This window comes from Coenobita brevimanus, chromosome 3 (genome assembly GCF_032717465.1).
Source record: "Coenobita brevimanus isolate Jiangsu-jjx chromosome 3, ASM3271746v2, whole genome shotgun sequence".
In the NCBI taxonomy this organism is placed as follows: Eukaryota; Metazoa; Arthropoda; class Malacostraca; order Decapoda; family Coenobitidae; genus Coenobita; species Coenobita brevimanus.
Window position 1 is genome coordinate 20,231,874 of NC_136956.1, and position 18,314 is coordinate 20,250,187.

Genomic DNA, 18,314 nt, shown 5'->3' on the forward strand with positions numbered 1-18,314 from the left:
TAGCTACCCTCCCTCACTCCACCCCGCACCATCACTTGTCCTCCCACTCACCTTCCCTTCTCTCTCTGGCCCTTCCTTCTCAGCTCCTCTTACTCCAGTGTGACTTGCCATGCATAGAGGAGCCAGCCTGAGCACGGGGTACCGGAGGATAGGTGATTATTTATGACTGCTATAGTAGGACTCGCGCGCGCTCGCGGCCGTGGCGCGGCTCGCACCTGTGTACAGTGCTGCCACGTTTTCTATACCGTTATCTCTCTCTCTCTCTCTCTCTCTCTCTCTCTCTCTCCTGGCGGGAAATGTGAGCCACCCTGAGTACTTTTGATTCTTTTATAAGTTATTTATAATTGTGCTTTCATTTGTTAATTTGGTTTTGTTATATTAAGTGATGCCGACAATGCATTCAATGCATGCCTCTCTCTCTCTCTCTCCCTCTCCCTCTCTCTCTCTCTCTCTCTCTCTCTCTCTCTCTCTTGGGACATTGAATCTCCTCATTCTCCCTTGGGACATTTATTTTAGGCCAGATGGATGTGTAAGTATTGCCACTCACAAGAATTACATGAATTATTTCTTTTACTTTGGATATTGGCATATTTCTTCTTTTTTCAGGCTCATTATCTTATATCCATAACTGTGATATTATTACCCACCCTAAAACTACGCTAAAAACCAATAAAAGTGACTACAATATCTTTTAGCAACACTGTACAATATGTGTGCCATGTTTCTGTGTTACTGTATAAATATTTTATGCATAATAAGATTACTGTTGATTCATCCATCAAAATACACAAGTGTAAGTTTTATTCATCTGAATTTATCGAATTTGTGATGCCTTGTACATAAATAGCTTCCGTTTCACATCGCAAGTTGGGGAAACGTGGCACCATTGCCCACAGGTGCTGGCCACACCCCCGCCGCAAACAGGCGGGAATCCGACTATAGAGTACATTCGGCCAGGTAAGTTCGGCCCATTGCAAGTTGGTCCGAACATATCAAGGTAAGTTCAGACCGTATTCTACAAGATAATTATTCATGACGCCAAAAGAAATAGTCTAAATGATTATGATTATGTTCAGAGTTCGACGTTTGCACTCACGATATCCTGGAGAAACACATATTCTTTCTTTCAGTCAGCAGTTTCTTGTGTGCTACTCCTTGGTTTTTCACGAACTCCAGTATGCGAAAAAATGACAGACCAGGAATATTGTCAGTGTTACGGCATCCAATTACACAGCAGAAGTGTGGCATGCTTAACTTTTCCCTTAAAGGAGGGTAAAACTCATCCAAATGATGAAAAATTACCAAAATTGCTGGAGTCCCCACAGTTCTCCCACTTGTAAAAGTCATCTGCTCAACCAACATGGCTGCGGAGCACAGAATAACGTCAGAGTGACCTAAAGAGAAAGCCCCCTATTGTAGAGGTCTTGGAAATAGCAGCCTCAGCCACTTGTAAGATGGAAGTAGTTAAATTTTGAACTTTTACATCAACGGACTTCCCAGATACATCTGTATCGGCGATCGTTGGAGAGGATTCTGCCTTCTTAAAGTTAAATTTTGGAAATGGAGGGTCCTAAAGAACATCACATGTGTAAGAAAGACAGATGCTTAGATGATCTCTCCCCAAGGAGTAATTATAAGGGTCCCATGAGAATTCATGATGTATACCCAGAGAGGCCAGAGATAAGTCAATATCCAAAAAGTTACTACTTTGCCTGGGGTTAGACTGCAGCACCAGTCGAACAAGACAGTACTCCCAAGGTGGATGGAAAACTGATGATAGGGAGAGCTAGAACTCCCATTCCATCAGCCCTCAGGACTAGTTTCGGACCATCCCACTTTGCTGAACTTCTTCATTGTTTTAGTAGCACAGAGAGTAAGCCAGCATATGCTCCTATACAATTTCCTCTGATTGTCAACACCAAACTACATGCACATTACATACTACACTTCCTTTTCTAAATTTAAAAAGAAGAATGGCTTCTCAAAACCGAACCCCCTGAGTCCGGGGGGGGGGGCATAAAAGCACCCACCATCAGCCCCCCTCCCAATGACAGTCAAGAGAGAGATGCTTGGAACCACTGTCTGACTCATTTATTCCTCATTTCTGTAACATCCACAGCCTTTCCTCTGGTCTTCTCTGTTGAGCGTCACCTCTCTTTCTCTACATCTCACCTTCTCTTTCTTACTGAGACTCAGCTGTCTGAGGCAATTGATTGCAAACACCTGCCTGTATCCTCCTACTGTCCCTACTGTATACTCCCTTCAGAGCCAAAGGTGGCTGTTGCATATAGGTACACAACAACATATCCTGCTCCCGTGTTCCTGAACTTGAATCTTCTAAATTCTCTACTCTCTGGCTTCAGGTATCCTGTCATTTTCTGATTATACAGTATGTGCTGTTTACTTATCCCCTAATTCTACTAACGATGAAAAATTCTATGACTCTACTTCCAAGATGGAACACATCCTATCAATTTCTCCTTTTACTGAAATCTCCATTCTAGGTGATTACCGGTACAGTGTTCTCCACTACCTTTGGCTCTCCTCTCCTTTCACTGATCTACATGGTGAATAAGCCAACGGCTTTTCTATTCTTAATGACCTAGAACAGCTTGTTCAACACCCTCCCCATATCCCTGACCCCCTTGGGAAGAGTTCCAACATACTTGACCTTTTCCTTAGAACTAATCCTTTTGCTTATGCTGTTAATCTTTTCTCTCGCTTGGGCCCTGTTGATCACCGCCTTATCACTGTAACCTGTCCTATCGCTCCAGTACGGCTAGTGGACCCTTCTAATAAGCAGCAACTTTGGCGTTTTGGAGCTGCTGATTGGGAGGCCTTCAGGCAGTGCTTCTTTGATTATTTCCTGGAGTGATTATTGCATCCTTACCCAAGAACCATCTGAGTGTGCTTTACACATTACAGAGGTTATTCCCTCGGGCATAGAAGCAGACATGCCTTGCTCTTATCCTGTATTATGTGCAAAAAAAAAAAAAAAGTTTAATTACACTTGTTCTAATCTTGTCCACAACAAGAAGAGGGCCTTCTGAAGGTACCAGAACCAATCCATCCCTGAATCTCATTTCTTATGTTTTTGCCCAGAATCATACTAAGTCTGCCCTTCATTCTGCTAAAATTAATTTTATTGGTACTACACACTCCGAATTCTCCAAATTAAATTCTTCCCTCCCCTTCTGGCACCTTACCAAAAACCTTTCCGACAATTGTACTTCATCACCCTTCCCCCCTCTTTTTTGTTCTGCTAACTCTGTAGCTGTTTCTTCTCCTGATAAAGCAAAACTCTTTGCTCAGAATTTGTCCTCCCTTTGCACATTAAACGTTTCCAGTGTTGTTCCTTCATTACTTCCCCCCCGCTGACTTCCTCATGGATAACATTAACCCTCCCATTAACCCTCCCAGGCACGTTGATACGAATTGTGTTCCATGTTTCTTTCTGATAAACGCACGTTGATGCGAATCAGATGAAAAAGCAGGAAAAAAAAAAATGCCAAAAATTAAGTTTTTGGCCGATTTGCATCAAATTTTGGTGCGTTCTAACATGCCAGACTCGCCTCTAAAGTAAATACTTGGCAACAACGTGACTGCTCTGATGAGACAATGTGCAGCAGAAAAACCTCAGTACCTCACAACCAGCCAGGCTGAAGGGAAATGCTGCTGTCAGTCGTCCATATAATCTGCCATTTTCCCCCTCCCACCCAAGGCAGAAGCCATTATCGAAATATTGTGACTGTACAGTGTTTTTGACTATACTGTGAAATGATTGTGTCTATGGAACATAGATTGTTTGTAAAGCACTGGGGCCCGTTATGAGCCATTAGGCCTAGAGGCAGGAGTCTGGTTTGTTATAGCGAGGTTTCCACTCTGCTTCACCCTGCCTGTAAATGATGTGAGTATTTTACCTTTACAGTGAAGCCAATACTTATATTTGTGAATCATATAGTGCCTGGGTTAGTGAAATAACTGACCTACTATAGCAGGCGTTATGTACGCCATAGAGATATGCCATAGTCGCTAAGGGAACAGGCAGTCACATATGCCATAGAGTCAGGAAGGGAATAATAGAGGAGGATGGGATTGAATCATGTGATAGTGTTTTATATACATATGGTTTAGCGTGAAATATACGTATAAAATAGTGCAGCGAGAGTTCGTCGAGAAATATTGCATGCATTGACTGACTTAGCGCAAACCTAGCGCAAGGATCAGAGACAACAAATACACCACACAATCACAGACTTCAGTGAAAAGGCATTGTACCAATCTCAGACAGTTCTATATTGCATATGGTTTAGTGTGAAATATACATATAAAATAGTGCAGTGAGTGTTCACCAAGAAATATTGTGTGCATTGACTGACTTGCGCAAACCTAGCACAAGGATCAGAGACAAGAAATGTGCCACACTGCCACATACATATACGTATGTTGTGCGGCAAATATTCATGGAGGAATCTATTGTGTGCATTGCATGTGTTAGGCAAACGCAGTGCGAGGAGGAGAGAACAAATATGCCACACACACACACACACACACACACCGGCGCTCCATACAAGCTCAACACGGCCAGAGGCATTACCTAAATAAGTATCTTTGAATGAGTCAAGCTCTGTACCAGGTTAGACTAAATGATTTTTCATTATTAAAAGGAAAAGAAATAATAAGTTTAAATAAGACTGGTTGAAACAACAAAGAACCACGATGCGTTGAGTCAGCTGGGTTTGTTTATACTACAGAAAGACCGGGAAAGCGTGCACACTGTAAGTACATACTCTGTTCATTTAGTATTACAAAATGGATACATACTTCAGTAAAACAAATTTGGAAAAGAAAAGGGATAAAAGTAAAAAGCAAAATGACGATTTCTACCAAGAACTAGTTGAAGTGGAGACTCACAATAGACTGGTTGAACGTGTACACAATCTAGAAATGGCTTTCAATAATGAAATTGATGAAATAAAGAAGCAAATGCACTTGCAAAAGGAAGAGATAGATAAACTGGGAAAGGAGGCCAATAAGAAAGACACAACCATCAGTGAACTAACAGTGGAATTGAATACCCTTAGGAAGAAAGTGAGTGAAATGGGAAGTACAGTATTTAATCACGAGAGTGTTATGGAAGAGTTAAAAAATGACGCAGAGACAATTAGACAAGCAAGCAGTCTTATGGACCAGAGCAGTGATATTGAGGAGAAGATAACACAGGTGAATGAAGCTGTGCAAAGCTACAAAAATGATGTAGAAATCACGTATGCTGAAATGGTGAAAGTAAAGAAAGACTTGGAAACAAGGGTGGAGGAAAAAAGCATTAAAAAGGAAGTGAAAAGAATAATCCAAAACAATCCAAAGTTAGTCAGAGATTCAGTAGAAATAAATAAATCAATAGTAATCACTGGTATAGAAGAGGAAGAAATTAAAAACAAAATCACTAGAGACAAAAAGGAGATGGCAAATGTAATGAACTTACTGAAAGAAGTATCAGAGGAAATCTGTAGTAAAGACATAGAGGAACACAAAAGGTTAGGGAAATACGAGAAAAGCAAGACAAGACCTCTAAAGGTGACTTTCCAGAGTGTAAACACTGTGGAAGAGATACTAAAAAATGCAAAGAATCTTATGGAAGAAGAGGAGTTCAAAAATGTATGGATAAAAAGATGTCTAACACAAGAGGAACTGGAATTACTGAAAGAGAAAAGGGAGGAAGCAAAAACAAAAAATGAGGGAAGATCAGAAGAGGACAAGAAGAAATTTTTTTACAAAGTAATAGGATTGCAGGTACGAAAGTGGTACACAAACAGGATGGAAGAAAAAGGAGGAAGTTAGTAGAACCATGTCATGACAAGTATATAAACAAGATGATAAAGTTGATGTACTCAAATGTGGATGGAATGGTATCTAAATTACTAGAGATGAATGATTATGTCAGAGAAAATGAACCACAAATAATATGCCTAACTGAGACAAAATTAACACCAAGGATATCCAATGACATACTAAACTTAGAGGAATACAATATATGGAGAAGAGACAGAAATTTAAAAAAAGGAGGAGGAATTATAATATTAACTAAGAAAAATCTAAAAGTCAAGGAAATAAACCTAGATATACCATCACAAGTAGAAATGATTGCAGTAGAGATCGACACATCTGAAGGTAAAGTAATTTAGCCAATTTGTATATGCCACCCAAATCAAACACATGGGAAAGAGACGAATATGAGGACCTAGCAGAGAGTACAATTCAGAGTATAAGATCCTTGCTACATAAAATGGAAGAGAAATCGGAAAGAATTATACTAACTGGGGATTTCAATACAAATATAAATTGGAATACTTTAGATATAAATAGCCAAGAAAGCTGCTGGGACCAAAAGCTCCTGGATCTCGTACAAGAGTTTTTCTTAACGCAACATGTGAGGGAAACCACTAGAAAAAGAGGACTTGATGTACCTTCAGTGCTAGATCTAATATTTACTAGGCAAGAAAATGACATTGACAGTTTAATATATCACCCTCCACTCGGCAAAAGCGATCATGCAGTACTAAATTATAACTTCAGGATAGCATATGACATAGTAAACAGCACTGACAGTTACAAAAAGAGACTAAACTATAAAAAGGGAAATTATCAAGACCTAAAGAAGTATTTCTTAGAAGTTGATTGGGAAAATGAGCTTAGAGGACAAGATTTAAATGCTGTATATAAAAAATTTTGTGAATTTTATGAAATAGGAGTCCAGAATTACATCCCACAGCACAAAGAAGCAGATAAGAAAATACAGAAATGGTTCAATACAGAATGTAAAAAATCTAAAGAAAGAAGAGATTTGTTGTGGAATAGATACAGAAGACAAAATAGTGAAAGGGCATATAATAATTACAAACAGGCAAGAAACGACTATACAAGAATAAGGAGGGAAGCCGAAAAACAGTTTGAGGAGGATATAATAAATAAAAGTAGTGATCAACCAAAGCTGTTTTACAGCTATATCAGAAGCAAAACCAAAGTAAAAGATATAATACAATCCATCACGGACGAGGGAATCACTTATACACAAGAGAAAGATATTTGTGAAGCACTAAATAAGAATTTCCAATTAGTTTTTACAGAAGAAAAAAATTTTGAGAGAGACTATGTGGAACACGCATGTCCACACATACTACCAGATATACAAATAGCAGAAAAAGTAATACAAGAGGAGTTAAGTAGATTAGACAGAGGAAAAGCAAGTGGTCCTGATGAAATTTCATGTTGGGTGTTACGAGAATGTGCAAATGAGTTAAGTAAACCATTATTTTTAATTTTCAAGAAATCTTTGAGTCAAGGGAAACTACCTGATATTTGGAAAAAAAGCAAATATAGTCCCCTTATTCAAGAAAGGAAATAGACAAAATCCTCTCAACTACCGACCAGTATCACTGACTAGTGTTGTAAGCAAGGTATTAGAAAAACTTATAAGAAAAGCTTGGGTAAATCATCTAGAAAAACACAGTATGATAACAGAAAGACAGTTTGGTTTCAGAAAAGGAAAAATCATGTGTTACTAATCTGTTGAGCTACTATGACAGAGTAACAAACACAATACAGGAAAGGGAAGGATGGGTGGACAGTATCTATTTAGATTTCAAGAAAGCTTTGACACAGTACCACACCAAAGACTTTTATGGAAGCTGTACCATCAAGGAGGAATTCGAGGCAAACTGTTTTGTTGGATGCAAGACTTTCTCATAAAAAGAGAAATGAGGACAGTACTAAGAGGAAACTACTCATCATGGAAAGAAGTGACTAGTGGAGTACCACAGGGTTCAGTGCTGGCACCAATCATGTTTTTAGTGTACATAAATGATATAAACAGTAACACTGGAAATGAGAGCTATCTGAATATGTTTGCAGATGATGCAAAAATACAAAGGAGAATTACTAGCACAGACTCTTGTAGGGAGCTACAAGAAGAATTAAATAAACTTCATGAATGGAGTAGTACATGGCAAATGGAATTCAATGTGGACAAGTGTCATGTAATCAAGTTTGGTAAAAGTGGAAAAGACCTGATTGGGATTATAAGTTAGGAAATAAAACCCTATACACATCAGAAAGAGAGAAAGACCTAGGTGTGATCATCAATAACAGACTATCTCCGGCTGACCACATCAGCGAGAAGGTACGGAACATGTATACACTGCTTGCAAATATGAGAATAGCATTCACATACATAAATGAAGACATGCTAAAAAGGATAATAACATCATTCATTAGACCAACCCTGGAATATGCATCAGTAGTCTGGAGTCCTCATCTCAAAAAGCATATAGACAAGATTGAAAAAGTTCAAAGGGCCGCTACAAGATGGATACCAAGCTTAAGGGACCTAAGCTATGAAGAAAGACTAAATAAACTGAATCTACCAACACTACAGGAGAGAAGGAAAGAGGTGACATGATAATGCTATATAAGTGCATATCAGGAAAGGAGAAAATAGACATAAATGATTACTTAACATATGGAGAAGCATCAGCAAGAGGACACTGCAAAAAACTGCATAAGAAGAGAGGTGATAAAGACGTAAGGAAATTCAGTTTCCCAAACAGAGCAATTGATCAATGGAATGCACTACCGAATGAAATAGTGTGTGCCAAAACAATTCACAAATTTAAGGATATGTACGATAAATATGGTCTAAGACACGGGACAATACGAGCTTGACTCATTCCTGTAAAGATACAATTAGGTAAGAACAATTAGGTAAGAACACACACAAACAAACACACACACACACACACACACACTCACTCACGCTCACACACTACATAACTCCTCATCTTCAATCCCTTCAAGATCCTGCCAGCATCCAACACCCCTGGAGGAAGTGAGTTATCCATATTTTGTTTATTTGTATGTTGACCTATTTCTGTATTTCTATATTCTTTACGCAAATAAGTATTGTTTTTTACATATACACATATGAGATGAAAAAGTTCAGCTTCAGAATCAGTACCTAGCAAAAAGACTAGTGATCATGTCGAGTTTCTGAGAGCACTATCAAAAAGCTTATGATATTTTACATGTATACTATGGGTAAAAAAAGAAAATAATAAAACCTAATGAGCGAAAATATGTAGGTGTCGGTGAGGCAGGGAAAGAGAGTTTTTTTTATCTCACTTGCGGGCGAGGAGTATTCTATGTTTGTTGTCCATTTACTCGACAAGTATTGGATGTGTCGATTTCCTGTAAAGACCATGATAAAAATCATTGAATACTAAGTATGTATGTGACTAAAATATAAGCCTTTAGGAGCATATTTTTTAGGTAAAGGTGGGGGAAGACAGTGTTTTTTTTCTCGCTTGCAGTAAAACTAAGCAGCGCTCGGACGATATTCTATGTTTGTCGTCCATTTACTCGAAAAGTATTAGACGTATCGATTTCCTGTAAAAACCTTGATAAAGATCAGTGAATTCTAAGTATGTGCATGACCAAAATATCAGCCTTTGGGAGCATATTTTTTAGGTAACGGTGGGGGAAGGGAGTGTTTTTTTCTCACCTGCTGTAAAACAATGCAGCGCTCAGAGGATTATTCTATGTTTGTCATCCATTTACTCGAAAAGTTTTGGACATATCGATTTCCTGTAAGAACCTTGATAAAGGTCAGTGAATTCTACGTATGTACAGGACATAACACTGTAATATCTCTGATGAAAAGTTGTTGTTACATAGGCAGGAATATAACTGTTATTGTGTGCGCATGACAAAAGTGCAGCAAGAGGGTAGGTACCCAGTAGTTTTTTGCGATTTACTCAGAAACTATTAGGCGCATGAAATATCTGTGGGTACCAAGAGAAAGCTCTTGAAATTCTACACAAGATTATGAAGTAAAAACATAACCTGTGCGAGAAAACTTTTGTGGTAGAGCTCCCTGAATAATAATCAGTTTTTGGTAAAGAATGGCTTTTAGTTTTTTGCTATTTTCTCGAAAACTGCATATCTTATCACAACCCGACCAAGTTCATTAGAAAGCTGATGAAATTCTCTTTCAAACCTTATAATAAATTTTTTCTGTATGATGAAAAACATTCGAACTAGGGTGTTGGGAAGTGAGACTGACATTCCGAAATGTTTATTCACCAGGCCTCGTACTTTTATTCGTTTTTTTTTTTTTTTTGGCTTATCAGCTAGAACAAACATCGGCGAATAAGATGATGTAGGTTTCATGGCAATAAACAGATGTTTGGGTGCCGAAAATAAGGCGAGAATACATGTTTTCAGTGGCAGCAGGGGGGCTGATCGGGAGGGAGGTGGAATAAAATCGTGCACTGGAGAACTTACTCAAAGTTATCCGTGCACAAGAGGGTAAACATTTCTTCAACTGATGCGCCTTCTGCTATCATTTACTTCAATACTTGCAAAGGATATGGGCCTGATGGAGTCCCCCCTGTTGTCCTCAACATCGGTTTTTCTGTGCTTTCTCTTTGGACTTTGTCAATTTGTACTTTTCCTTCTTGCTGGAAGTTCGCTCTCATTCAGCCTGTCCCAAAGAAAGGCGACCATTCCCAGGTCTCTAACTATTGCCCAAATGTTTTAACATTCTGTATTTCTAATGCTTTTGAATCTATATTGACAAAAAAAATTTAAAAGCATCTTTCCTATGGTAACCCTCTTTCCAGTCGTCAGTATGGGTTCTACCAGAGACACTCCACTGATGATCTTCTCACTTTCCTTTCAGACTCCTGGTCAGCAACCTTTCGGGACACTTGCAAAAGGTTTGCCGTTGCACTTACTTTCAAAAGTATTCGATCGAGACTACTGTAGCATAAATCTTTAATTTCCAAACTGCCCTCTTATGAGTTCTATCCTGTTTGTGCTTTCATCTCTAGTTTTTCTTTTGGTCATTCTATAGCTGCTGTTGTAGACATCCACCGTTCTTCTCCAAGAGCTATCATTTGTGATGTTCCTCAGGGCTCTGTCCTAGCACCATCTCTCTTCTATTCATCAGTGGCTTTCTAAGCTGTACATCAAACCCTGTTTGCTCACACACTGATGACTTCACCTTTCACCTTTCCATCTGCTTCCTGCAGCATCCATCTCAGCAGTTTCTTCAAGAAACAAGGGATGAGGCAATGGTGCACCTAATGTCTGACTTGGCTCACATCTCTGACTGGGGGTAAAAGTAATCCTGTTTTTTACTTCATCAAGAATTCAGTTCCTACATTTTCTGACCTGTCCAAATCTACCACAGGAATATCCTCAAATTTTCAACAATGGCAAACTCAATCCTGCATTACATTTGAACATACTTGGGGTTTCATTTTCTCATAATTTATTTCGGAAAGATCATATTACCTGTCTTGTAAAAGCTACGTCCAAGAGATTCCGTGTGCTCAGCAGACTCCATGCCTTCTTTAACTCTGCGCAACTGTTGATTTTATACACGGGTTTTACTCGCCCCTGTGTGGAGAACAACCCTTATGTGTGGGGAGGCTCCCCACATACAGCCCCATAAGAACTTGAAGAGCTAGGATACGATCAACAGTAGACTTCTTGGGCATGAATCCAGATTGCTCAGGTCTCTGGAACTTTAGCAAATGGTCCTGGATGTACATCAGGGGAATGTGAGCAAGAACTTTGTCTGGCACACTGAGCACTGTAGTAGCATGGTAGTTACTACAGTCATGCTGGACTCTTCTTCCTTTCCAGATAGTGGTGACCCAACCCTCTGTCCAGTCAGAGGGAATGATACCAGTCTGCCAAACGGCTTCTATGATTGTATGGAACTCCCTGATCATGGCTTCATCCCCAGCTTTGGTCAATTCTGCTGGGATGTCACAAAAACCAGCTGTTCTACCATATTTCAATTAGCCACTGCCTTCTTATTTCATGTAGAGAAGGCACGGCTTCATCAACTGGTGGGACAGCAGTCAGTGGTTGTACACCAGCCGGGAGACAGAAACTCTCCACTGGGAGGTTCAGCCATATACAGCTGCTCAAAGTACTCAGCCCAACGAGCTCTATACTTACTTCCCCCCAACACATGCCTTCCATCTGCTGTCCAAACAGAGTTAAACTGAGAGGTGGGTCTGGCGAGGAGCTTCTTCAGGGCACGGTAGGCTGGTCGGAGGTCATTTGCATGAAAACGGCCTTCGACCTCCTCAGCAATTTCCCTGATATACCTCTCCTTCTCCCTTCTCAGTGAAACTTGTGCCCGTCGAGACAGAAGTCTGTGCTGTTCCCGATCGCCAGCCAGTCTGGCAGCACGACTCTCCTGAATTGTGGTCAGCATCCCCCACAAGATGAATCCCCTCCTTGATCTCAGGTGGTCTCCAATACACTCATCAGCTGCAGCCAGAGTAGCATTCTTAAAGGTATCCGATCATTCAACAGGATTCTCAACAGTACTGAGCACTTCAAATCGATTTGAGATTGCCACTGCATACTGATATACACACTCCTCATCCCTGAGTTTCTTAAGACGGAACCTTTTTTGGTGGTATCTTGAGAATCTCTCAGTGTTGACTTGTAGCCATAGAGTAGCAACAAGTCTGTGATCAGTAGCAAAGAACTCTGCACTCCTGAAAACCCTGCAGTTCTGAAAGATCCTCCAGTGAGTAATAACATCAGACTCCTTAGCAACCTCTCCAGTATTGGGATAACAAGTCCAGCGGTGAAGATTTGGCTGCTGGAACCAGGATCCAGCAATTCTTAACTTACGGGATTTTGCAAAATCCAGAAGGTATGAGCTATTGTACTACAGTTATACTACGATATATACTGTATAAACTGTGCGTGCGTAGTTCATGAGACGTTCAGTATACTGAACAGTTAGGTCTATGAAGTTTCCCATCAACCCATTCTTAAAATGCTACTGGTGGTTGTCATTTTATCACATGTAAGAAAATCCTAAGGTGGTAACCTCGGATATGATGAGTGCCAAGCAGACAAATAGCATTTTGATTTCTATATTATGTAATGGTTAATGTTTTGCTGTTCTGAGACCTTCCTTGGAGTATAATGTCCATTGCTATGAATTATCCACTATACATGACATGAATCTATGGGAGTTGTATTACATGTATATGTCGAAAGAGAGAAAGGGATTGAAAGGGGGGGGGAGGGACAGAGAGATTGAGGGTGGGAGATCATATGTACCAACTTTTACCGCATATTCAAAGTTTTTGTGCCAGTGATAGTTGCGAATGGTATCGAAGCAAGGGTTGTCAATAAATATTTTAGTGGGTGTACATTATATACATGTTGTGCATCCTCCTGTTTAAGTTCTCTTAATTAGTGCCAACAGGTGACGTATATGAAATGATTCCTGACTCATCTAGTTCTCTTTCATTTGTGGATGTCCCCTATATTAATACATATTCCCCATCCGACAGTCAGCAGGTGATGAGTGCAAGTGTGTAATCTTGAAAGGCATTACACGTTTGTAGTTAATGGTGTTCTGTTTTTTGAAACATTTTAACCATCAGTGTAAGTATAGTGGTAGGTAGGGACGCTCACCATCCACTCACTCGATGTAGTGCTGTTCTCGGGTAACTACCCTTTCCTCTCTTCCTTCCTTCTTTCCTTCCTTCCTCTTCAGTCTTTCATTCAATCCTTCTTCCTATTCCTTCTGTTTACGGGTGACTTTGCACTAAGTGACAAGCCAAATGGTTTCCTGTACCCTAGGAAATAATTTACTACACAGGGTGGCAATCATATAACCAAACTGTGGCGCCTGGTGGTGTAGTGGGTAATTAAGGTGCTCCAATCGGATTGAGCCGGTGCAGGTTTATATGCAAGGGATGGTTGGGGTTTATTGCTCACGTAATGCCACTCAGGGATGAATGAGGCTGGTCACTCTCATCTTGAATGTCAGGACCAACTTGCCTGGCCCCGGGTTCCTACGCTCCTCATTGGGGCAGGTCCCTCAGCGCGATGGTCGACAGCAAAAATAAAAATGAACATAAAAATAAAAATAAAAAGAAACTTCAGGCGGCAGTCGCTCAGGTGATTTTGTTATGGTTCCTGTTCAGTGTGGTTTGGCTAATGGTTTATTTAGGTATTAGTATGAGCAGCCATTTCTTTGTTAATTATCTCTATGTTGCGCTCGTAGATTACGCTACTCATGTGTATCTCTTGAACTCATTAATAATTTTTAAATGTTGGTATACGAATGTTAAATACAAGGTAATAAACCGTTAAGATGAATAAAATAACTGGCTTAGTGACCTTGGCTTCAGGGTCAGTAGTCGCTGACAAAAAAAAAAAAAAAAAAAAAAAAGCGTACTCCTATTAGAGCCCCCCAACCTGATTATGTCGTTCTATAATATTCTTTCATTTTGTCATCTATCATTACCTTTAGCGTGTGGGTTATGGCCAGTCTGCCCTTTTAACTCACCTAACTGTAAAATTTTAATCTTAATTTGCCCCACATTTTCGTCCTTTGGCAGCTTAATTCATGTACCCGAGTGAAAGAAAAAGTGTTACCGCTCTACGTTATGCCTCCCGCAGCATTTCCTGACTAACGGCATAGTCCTGTGCCAGTCTATTGCTGCAACTCAGAACTGAAGATGGAAAGATGACAATTTTGAGCCAAGTTAGAGTAAAAAGTATGGCAGTGGAGAAGATTAGTGATTTCAGTGTACTTTGTTATATATTAATCTAGTATTATGGATATTAATACAACTTAAAGTATATGGGTAATCTGTATCTGCCTTTGAATATTCGGTAATTCACTACAGTGTACTTTTATTTATATTTTAATGTACTAGTGGTTGTGGATATTAGTAAAGCTATCTGTCTATTTATCTATTGCCAGACGCCTTCATCCCTTATACGGGGTGGCCACAAACAGATCGCCTCCACTTCACCATGTACCCCTCCATTTCACTGCCCTGCTCCCAGTTCACACACCTCTCTCTCATATACCTCTCCACTCCATCCCTCCATCTCATCCTTGGCTTTCCCCTCCCTCTCTCCCCCTCCACCTCACTCACGTACACTCTCCTCGTCAGTCTCTCACTCTCCATCCTCTCCATATGGCCAAACCACCTCAGTGTGTTTCTCCTAACGCTTCCTATCACATCCAAATCCACACAACAACGTTCCTTCACATCCTCATTTGTCAGTATGTCTCTTCATGTGACTCCACAGGCTCCTTTCAAATAACTCATTTGCACTGCTCTTACTCTTGACTTATGTCCCTCCAACAACGTCCAATCTTCACGTCCATACTTTAGAGTTGGTATCACAGTACTGCCATGTAATAATTTTTTCACTTCCATGCTCACTTCCCAGCTTCTTGTCGCTGCTTTCAAGGAACCGCAACCTTTCTTCCTTGTTGTACCTTTTTCAAGCACTTCACCCTCCAAACTTTCATCCTTACTCATCACATTATCCAAGTACTTAAACATACATTTTCCATTTCCTCATCGTCCAACCTCACTGTACATTCACTGACTTCACCTCTCTCAAAGACCATAACATTACTCTTCCCTACATTCACCTTTAGATTCCGTTTCTTACACACTCCCCCAAACTCATCCACCAAGCCTTGTAGCTCCCCTTCGTCCTCACTTAACAACAGTATCATCTGCAAACAACGGTACAGGGAGTTTCCAAACACTGCCCTCTCTCATTAGGACCACTACAACATCCACTGCCCTACCTTTTTATAACCCCTTCCATATACAGATTGAACAACCATGGAGACATGACGCAGCCCTGTTTCAACCCAACCTTCAAATAGAAAAACCCACTCAGCTCACTATCCACACGCACTGCAGCCTTAGCACCCTCATATATACTCTTCACAGCATTCAACAACTTCCCATCTACTGTACTCCATATATTCTTAATACTTTCCACAATCCTTGTCTATCCACTTTATTATATGCTTTCCCCAAATCCATGAAGGCCACATACAATTTCTTTCCCTTCTCTAGACACTTTTTCACTAAAGATCTAAGAATGAATATCTGATCTACACAACCTCTTCCCTTCGTAAAGCCTTCCTGTTTCTCTCCAACTAATTCCTCTGTTACTTCCCTAACTCTGACAATAAGTATTATATCTTATACTTTTTCTATTACAGTATGAAGAAAATGCCTCTGTGATTACCACACACTACTTTTTCCCCTTTCCCTTTGTACAAGGGAATAATGATACCTGACTTCCAATCCTCCGGGACTCTACCTTCCTCCCAGGCCAATCTGCACATCTTCCACATCCATCCTACTACTGTCTCTCCCCCATGCTTCAGCATTTCATCACACACTCCATCAGTTCCTGGGGCTTTCACCATTTTGACTTTCTTCATTGCTTCCACAACTTCCATCCTACTGATTTCTTCCTGTCTTCTCACCCCCTTCCTTCTCCCAGCCATTCCCCAGCCACTTATATTACTTTCATTCTCTATGTTCAACAATTCATTAAAGTGTTCTCCCCATCTGCTCACTTTTTCTCCCTTCTCCGCTAGTAATCTACCATTGTTATCTTTCTCTCCCCTGCTAACTTCATTGCCACCCTGTCTGACTCTCTTTACCTCTTTCCAGAACATCTTACATTCCCTCCACTTGACACTGAAATTCCTTCCAAATTCCTCCTCCACTCTCTTCTTACGCTCTCTACTAATCTTTTCACCTATCTTCCTTTCTACATATAACTCTCTCTTCCGTCTCCACGCCCCTATTTTTCATTCATTCATTATATGCTTTTTTCTTTTGTGCCACAGCCTGTCTCATCTCTTCATTCCACCATGCTGTTCCTTGCACCCCCTTTCGTCTTCTCTCCACCCCACACACCACCTTAAATGCAGCGCATACTTCTTCTGTGAATATCTTGCACACACCTTCCACATCCCCCATCTGTTCCAATTCATATTATTTTACCCAATCGTTCCTCCCCTTCTCTCTTATATTCTGCCTTTTTCTCATCCTCTTGTAACCTTTCCACTCTCCTTGCATATACTCCTGCCTTCCGTTCTTCCTTTCTTCTATTTCTCCATTGTACTTGGACCTTGACTCTGACCACCACCAAGTGGTGGTCAGAAAGACCACTCCTCCAACCTCTATATGCTCTTGCATCCATTACACATCTTCCAATCCTTTCACCCACACACACATAATCAAGCATTGCCTTCTTTTCATTCAGTTCACCATCCACCCTTCTCATCACTCACCATGTATACCTGTGGATCATTTTGTGCCTGAAGAGGGTATTGGCTATCACCAACCCCCTCCCGGCACTGCCATTCTCATCTATCTCAGCAGGCACACCTCACTCACCAACTATACTCCATCCACCTTCACATTCTCTACTTTACCATTCATATCACCAATCAAAAACACTCTCTCATTCCTTTCACACTTGTCCATGCACACTTCCACCTTTGTCCAGAACTCCTCTCTCACTCTGCTTGCCCGATCTTGCGTTGGCGCATACACGCACACAATCACCCACATTTGTAAGCCAACTTTCAATCTTGCTCACAAACAAAATGTCTTATTTTGTGTGTCATCTGTGTGTGGCTGTCTGAATGTTCGGTAATTCATTACAGTAAAATATAAAGCATTTTACAGGACTGAAGAAATTATTATCGCCAGAATTTGCAATAATAATATAAAACTGCCTGTTTTGCCTTTATAAACAAAGATAAAGCGTCGTTCGTTATAACTAGGCAGAGAAGACAGTGGTAAGAAGACAATATTACGGCTGAGCATAATTTTCATGGCACCTCTTCGTGACCAGCACCATCTTCTGTTTTTACTCTAACTTGACTTAAAATTACCGTCTCTCCACGTTGAATGCTGGGTTATAACGGTAGATTAGCGCTAGAAAATGATGGTCATGAAGAAATGCTCTGGAAATGACTTCGAGCCTCAGTATTGTCTCGTCTGCCACTAAGCTACGCAAAACATCTGAAAAAGAAAAAAACTGGGCCAAGTTAAAATGAAAGGAGTATAGTCTTAATCTCTTGCTATAGCTCAGCACTGAAGATGGAGACATGCCCGTTTTATGCCTAATTAGAGTGAACAGAGTATAAGGGGTAAGAGCAGCCATAAAGCCTCGACAGCTGATGGAATTATGGCCGCCGCGTTTACTGTACGTTCTTGTTTTCATTTTTTTTTTTTTTAATGGAAGATGGACAGAGGAAGGAAAAATCGACAAAAAGAGGATTCCATGCACCAGACGACAGGTGTTCTTCATTCATAAAAAATCTGTAACATTCGGACTTAAACTGTTGTGGGTTGATGACTGGGTGGAATCTAATTTGGGGTAGGAAATTCCAAAGAGTATAACGTATCAAAAGTTAAAGG